Consider the following 7,047-nt stretch of genomic DNA (forward strand, 5'->3'; position numbering starts at 1 on the left):
TCAGAGGAAGAGAAAGGAGCTTGGGGGAATAACATGAGGGAAGGCAGAGGTACAGAGAGGAGGAGCTTTATTGAGGGCTCTACCTTCAGAAGCTGAAAAGGATCCATCTACATTTCTGGATACTGGCTAAGGATAAAGTTGGACAACATGTAAGGTTCCCAGAGACTTTGTAACTTCCCCATTTTGTTGTCCCTTTCTGTTTTCCCTTGATAATTAGTCCTAAACAAAGCCTTTTTAAAATTGAAAGGACCGGCCGGTGGCGCAGCTCAATACGCTAATCCTCCGCCTGCGGCGCCCGAGTTCTAGTCCCGGTCGGGGCACCGGATTCTGTCCTGGTTGCCCCTCTTCCAGGCCAGCTCTCTGCTGTGGCCAGGGAGTGCAGTGGAGGATGGCCCAAGTGGTTGGGTCCTGCACCCGCATGGGAGACCAGGAGAAGCACCTGGCTCCTGGCTTCAGATCAGTGCAATGCGCCAGCCGCAGTGTGCCAGCCGCGGTGGCCATTGGAGGGTGAACCAACGGCAAAAGGAAGACCTTTCTCTCTGTCTCTCTCTCTCACTGTCCACTCTGCCTGTCAAAAAAAAAAAATTGAAAGGACCTATGTGCTTATTTTGGTGCACCGCAAGATAAGGGTATATACCACTCTATACACACTCTTGGAGGAAAAGGAGAACCAAGAACTCAAGACTTTAACTGAAGGAGAGTCTTAGAGTTTCCCAATAATCATTAAAGCAGTACAACCTTCCTCATCTTCAAATCCTTCAAGCTAAAAATTACTTCGGAGCCCAAATTGTGGTGTAGTGAGTTAAGCCACTGCCTATGATGCCAGCATCCCATATAGATACTGGTTGGAATCCCGGCTGCTCCATTTCTAATCCAGCTCTCTGCTAATGCTCCTGGGAAAGCAGTATAAGATGGTCTGAGTTCTTGGGCCCCTGCCACCCATATGATACACCCGGATGGACTTCCAGTTTCCTGACATCAGCCTGACCCAGTCCTAGCTACAGAATCCACTATAGGAGTGAACCACTGGATAGAAGATCTCTCTGTCCTTGTCTCTCAGTAACTCTGCCTACCTTTCCTTCTTCACTTTTTAAAAAAAGATTTTATTTATTTGAGAGGTAGAGTTACAAAGAGAAAAAGAGAGAGAGAAAGGTCTTCCATCTGCTGCTCACTCCCCAAACAGCTGAAATGGCCGAAGCTAGACCAATCCATACCTAGCAGCTAGGAGCCAGGAGCTTCTTCCAAGTCTCCCACATAGGTGCAGAGGCCCAAGCACTTGGGCCATCTTTCACTGCTTTCCCAGGCCATAAGCAGAGAGCTGGATCAGAAGAGGAGCAGCCGAGACACGAACCAGTGCCCATATCATATACTGGTGTGACAGCCAGAGGCTTAGGCTACTATGCACAGGCCCCTCCTTTTTTTTTTTTTTTCCAAGATTCATTTATTTGAAAGGCAGAGTTGCAGAGGCAGAGGCAGAGGCAGAGAGAGAGTTCTTCCATCCGCTAGTTCACTCTCCAAATGGCCCCAACGGCCAGAGCTAGGCTGATCTGAAGCCAGGAGCCAGGATCTTCCTCTGGGTCTCCCACGCAGATACAGGAGCCCAAGCACTTCGGCCATTTTCCACTGCATTCCCAGGCCATAGCAGAGAGCTGGATCGGAAGTGAAGCAGCCAGAATTGAACTGGTGCCCATATGGGATGCTGGCACTGCAGGCTGAAGCTTTACCCGCTACACCACAGTGCTGGCCCCTCCTTCTTCACTTTTAATACTAACTTTCACTTGGGTAGAATAGGAAGAGAGGGTGCCTGGGACACCATGGCAAAATCAAGAAAAAGTTCACAGAAGATAAGTATACCTGGGTCAGCCACCAGTGGATCTCTAGAGGGAAAATCATTTTCTGGAATACTTATTTTCAACTTAATTTTTGGAAGAAGAAGGTAAGGCAGAACCAGTAAGAAATATCCAGTGGAGGAATGTTTTAGAGTGTGCTAATTCCACTTCAGAGCCCATAGTTGTTGGGCATTTATCCCTGAATGTGACTACATTAACCAGGTACAAATGGCAAATACTTCTTATTAATGACTGCAACTTGTGTTTTTTACCTCATCAAAACAAAATATCTAAGTTTCCTTTTAGGTCACTGCCAGGCGCTGGGCTGCACACTGGCTGAGCTTCTGGCAGACTTTTTGGGGAGCAAGAATGTCTATGGCTAGCTATTTCTACCTGTGCTACTATGTAGGACACAAGGGCAAGTTTGGACACGAGTTTCTGGAGTTCGGGCTTCAGCCAGACAGAAAGCCCTTAGATATGCCAACAACAGCAATTACAAAAACAACGTCATGATCAGAAAAGAGGCTTACGTACACCAGAGTGTAATGGGAGAACTGAAGAGGATTATTGATGATAGTGAAATTACAAAAGAAAACTATGCTCTGTGGCCTTCCCTTGACAGGGTTGGCCGACAGGAGTTTGAAATTGTAATTGGGGATAAACATATTTCTTTTACAACATCAAAAATGGGTTCTCTTACTGATATAAACCAAAGGATCCTGAAGACCTCCTAGTATTTTACTATTTGTTATAGGGTGTGAAATGTTCAGTTTTCAGTCTGACTATATTATACTTCAAGATTAAGCCAATTTGGGGCCAGTGCCATGGCTCAGTAGGTTAATCCTCCGCCTACGGCACCGGCATCCCATATGGGTGATAGTTCTAGTCCCGGCTGCTCCACTTCCAGCCCAGCTCTCTAGTATGGCCTGGGAAAGCAGTAGAAGATGGCCCAAGTTCCTGGGCCCCTGTACCTGCATGGGAGACCTGGAAGAAGCTCCTGGCTCCTGGCTTAGGATCAGTGTAACTCCAGCCACTGTGGCCATCTGGGGAGTGAACCAACAGAAGGAAGACTTTTTCTCTCGATCTCTTCCTCTCACTGTCTGTAACTCTAACTCTCAAAATAAATAAAATCTTTTAAAAAATTAGGCCAATTTAAATTTTAGAGTTTTAAAACTGTTTACATATGTAATTGAAAGTAGGTAAGGGAGGGCTTGTTATTACAATATTGGGATTTTATGAATGTGGAAAAAATTTGTATATAAATTGAAAATAAAAAAATACATGAATGGGCTTAATAGTTCTCTTTTCAGGGTTGGCAGTGTGGCATAGCAGGTAAAGCTGCTGCCTGCAGTGCCAGCATCCCATATGGGTGCAGGTTCGCATCCCAACTGTTCCACTTCTGATCTCATTCTCTGCTATGGCCTGGGAAAGCAGTAGAAGATGGCCCAAGTTCTTAGGCCCCTACACCCCCGTGGGAGACCCGGAAGAGGATCCTGGCTCCTGGCTTTGGATCAGCACAGCTCCAGCCATTGCTTCCAACTAGGGAGTGAACCAGCGAATTGAAGACCTCTCTCTCTCTCTCTCTCTCTCTCTCTCTCTCTGCCTCTCCTTCTCTCTCTCTCTCTCTCTCTCTCTGCTTCTCCTTCTCTCTCTGTGTAACTCTGGCTTTCAAATAAATAAATAAATCTTTAAAAAATATAGCTATCTTTTCTTGGGTCCAAGTGGATTGGACAGTTCATACACACTAAATTCTGTAAATAAAAGCCACCTTTTGGCTGGTGCCGTGGCTTAACAGGCTAATCCTCCACCTTGTGGCGCTGGCACACCAGGTTCTAGTCCCGGTTGGGGCGCCGGATTCTATCCCAGTTGCCCCTCTTCCAGGCCAGCTCTCTGCTATGGCCCGGGAAGGCAGTGGAGGACGGCCCAAGTGCTTGGGCCCTGCACCCGCATGGGAGACCAGGAGAAGAACCTGGCTCCTGGCTTCGGATCAGCGTGATGCGCCGGCCGCAGCGGCCATTGGAGGGTGAACCAACGGCAAAAAGGAAGACCTTTCTCTCTGTCTCTCTCTCTCACTATCCACTCTGCCTGTCAAAAAAAAAAAAAAAAAAAAAGCCACCTTTTGTTGAAATTTTGCTCCAATAAAACATATCAAAGTCTGAAAAATAAATAAATTTTGCTTTTAATCTGTTAATCTCTCAGCATCAATGGACAGTTCTCTTGCAACACTTTTTTACCATAACTAGGTTTCCTTTGTCACTCTCAAAATAATAGGAAGAAAAGGCCCTGAATCAGCCCATTAGAAGCAAGAAATCTCTTTCTTCAACCCTCTTATTCCATTTCTAGCCCTGATGGTCTTGTGCTAAACCACACATTTACCTTCCAGTCTTCTAGGATGCCCTTTCCATGTATATCCTCAAGGGATTCTTGAGTAGCACTCTGGCTATATTTCATTTCCTGCTCTAGCTTCCTCTCCCTCTGTTCCTTGGAGTTGTGCTGGTGGCTGAAGGAAGTAGGAGGCTGGCCTGCTTTAGGGAGTAGCCCATCTGCATTGTGGTTCTGTGTGGTTCTGTGGCCTCTGCAGTCTGACTGCCTGTATTACAATCTTCACCTCTTCCACTTAACAGTAGTATTACCTTGAACAAATAACCAAATTCCTAAAGCCTGAGAAATGAGGCTCACAAATTCTTGACAGAGCCAGGCTGAGAGCAATACTTCTGTGAAAAAAAAACAAACAAAACCTGATACAATAATCTGGAATTGGGCAGCTCACTTATATAGCAAAGAAAATTAACAGCCCTAATCCTGAGTGGTCATTTACCTGCATGAGCAAACATCACTCCCAGCCAGACTAGCACTTATATAACACTTAATGGATAAACCCAGATATTGCCATCCAGTAAGAGATACTGCAAGAGTGTCTTCTTAATACAGAAGAGAGCTGGTTCGTGATTGTCAGTTTTAAAGGGTGCAGTAGCCAACCCCAAGGTGGCTCCAGTAATCCATAATTCCAAGTACTCATGCCTCTCTCTTCCTTGGTATGGGAAGTTGGTCTACGTGAAAGAATACGGCATAATTCTGGAATGTCATTGCCAAAGTGATTATAAAAGGCATTGTGTTCTTTCTTGAAGTATCCTTTCCGGCGGTTACCATTTGAACTACGGCTTGAAGCCTTGGGAAGAGGACCATGAAGCAATGAACTAAAGTCTTCTGCTAACATTCAGCAACAAACTGAAGCCTCTTGCCAAGAGCCATAAGTCAGCAACCTTGGAAGTCAGTGCTCCAGTCTGTCAAGCCTTTGGTAACTGCAGCCCTGGCCGACGTCTTGACTGCAACTTCATCAGAGATCCTACTCTAGAAACATCCAGCTAAAGTGCTGGATTCCTGACTCTCAGAAACTGTGAGGTAATATGCCTTGGTTGTTTTAAGCTGCTACATTTTGAAGTAACTTTTGGGAGAACATCAATATGCAACTAATAGAAAATGTTTTCTCTCTCTGAACCTTCAAGCTCCCAGAACTAAAACTCTGCTGTATTTACAACCACCAGAAAAAAAAAAAAAATTTCCACTCAGCTCACCTTGTGGTAATAATGGTGCCTATCTCAACAAATTTGCAGAATTAAGCAGGATAATACATGCAAAGTGCTTAGCTGAGCCTAGTACTTAGTAAGCACTCCACCAATGCTATTTTCCACTATTCTATAGAAACACAGGCCTGCTGGTGATTGCTCCAGATCTCGGCGTCTGGGAGACTTAGGGCACGGAATAATGAATGAAGACCTGGAGTTAAGGATGCAGGGAGGGGCCAACGCTGTGGTGCAGTGGGTTAACGCCCTGGCCTGAAGCGCTGGCATCCCATATGGGCACCCGTTCAAGACCCGGCTGCTCCACTTCCTATCCAACTCTCTGCTACAGCCTGGAAAAGCAGTAGAAGATGGCTCAAGTCCTTGGGCCCCTGCACCCACGTGGGAGACCCAGAAGAAGCTCCTGGCTCCTGGCCTCTCTCTCTCTCTTTCTTTACCTCTTTCTGCCTCTCCTCTCTCTGTGTAACTCTGACTTTCAAATAAATAAATAAACCTTTTAAAAAAAAAAAAAAAAAGGATGCAGGGAAGGAAATCCTAAGATGTCCTCCTTACATCTAGTAACTCACAGGGACCAAGCCAGTAGCTGCTGCAGCTACAGTTTCACCCAATGGAGGAGGAGGAGCAGGTCAGAAGAGGGACATTTCCTTTTCTTGACATCTAAATTGACTAAAGCAGTATCTAAAAAGAAAGAATATACTATGTGAGGAAAGGGAAGAAACAGGAATTTGAGAAGGTAGAAGTCATCTGTACTTACTTCTTAATTTTGACTCGGGACTACCTAGTTTATTTTCAGCTTATACTAGGTGAAGCGTAAATTGTGCTCAGAAATATTCCTATGCACAATTATGCACTCTGCAGCTTAGAACAAAGCAGAAGTCTATTGTCTGGTATCTGTTCACAGCCCAGGCCCTGTCTGATAGGAGTTGTGCAAAAATGTGGCAGGCTTTGGGAGTTGCTAGCCAGGAGGGTTATTACTGGGTCATTCATTCTGAGGGGAACCACCTAGAAAGAGAAGACATTCTCTGGAATACAAAGAACAAAGTGAAGAATCTGATTGGAAGGTCTATCAACCAATGTGCCAAACTAAATGGATTAGGCAGAAGAGAAACTGAAAAATTATTGAGGTCCAAAAGTAGTCAAAGATGAAGTAAAATGGTCCTGTTGGGGCAATCTTGGAACTAAATTAGCGAATGTGGTTCATATACTGAAGTAGTCTTCCAAAATATACCAGATGCAAGCTTCAAAATTTGTATCTGTTTTGATCAGTAATATATTCCTCATGCCTAAGTTACAGCTTGGCACATAGTAGGTGCTTAATAAATATTTGTTGAAAGAATGAATATGTGACTCAATGTTGCTCAAGAAAGAAATAGGAGCAAATTTATTTTTATTTTTAAAGATTTATTTATTTATTTGAAAAGCAAAGTTATAGAGAGAGGAAGAGTCAGAGAGAGAGAGAGATACAGAGAAAGATCTTCCATCTAATGGTTCACTCCCAAAATTCAGCAAAAGTCCAGGGCTGAATCAGGCCAAAGCCAGGAGACAGAAGCCTCATCTGGGTCTCCCACATGAGTGGCAGGAGCATAAACACTTGGGCCATCCTCTGCTGCCTCCAATGCACATTCCAATAAAGGATG

At 44.8% G+C, this 7,047-nt stretch overlaps 1 pseudogene; it reads left to right on the forward strand.

Moving 5' to 3' along the window:
• Positions 1 to 2,198: 2,198 nt before the first annotated feature.
• LOC133772320 (protein mago nashi homolog) lies at positions 2,199 to 5,198 on the forward strand (annotated as a pseudogene).
• Positions 5,199 to 7,047: the final 1,849 nt, after the last annotated feature.

Source organism: Lepus europaeus, chromosome 13 (genome assembly GCF_033115175.1).
Source record: "Lepus europaeus isolate LE1 chromosome 13, mLepTim1.pri, whole genome shotgun sequence".
In the NCBI taxonomy this organism is placed as follows: Eukaryota; Metazoa; Chordata; class Mammalia; order Lagomorpha; family Leporidae; genus Lepus; species Lepus europaeus.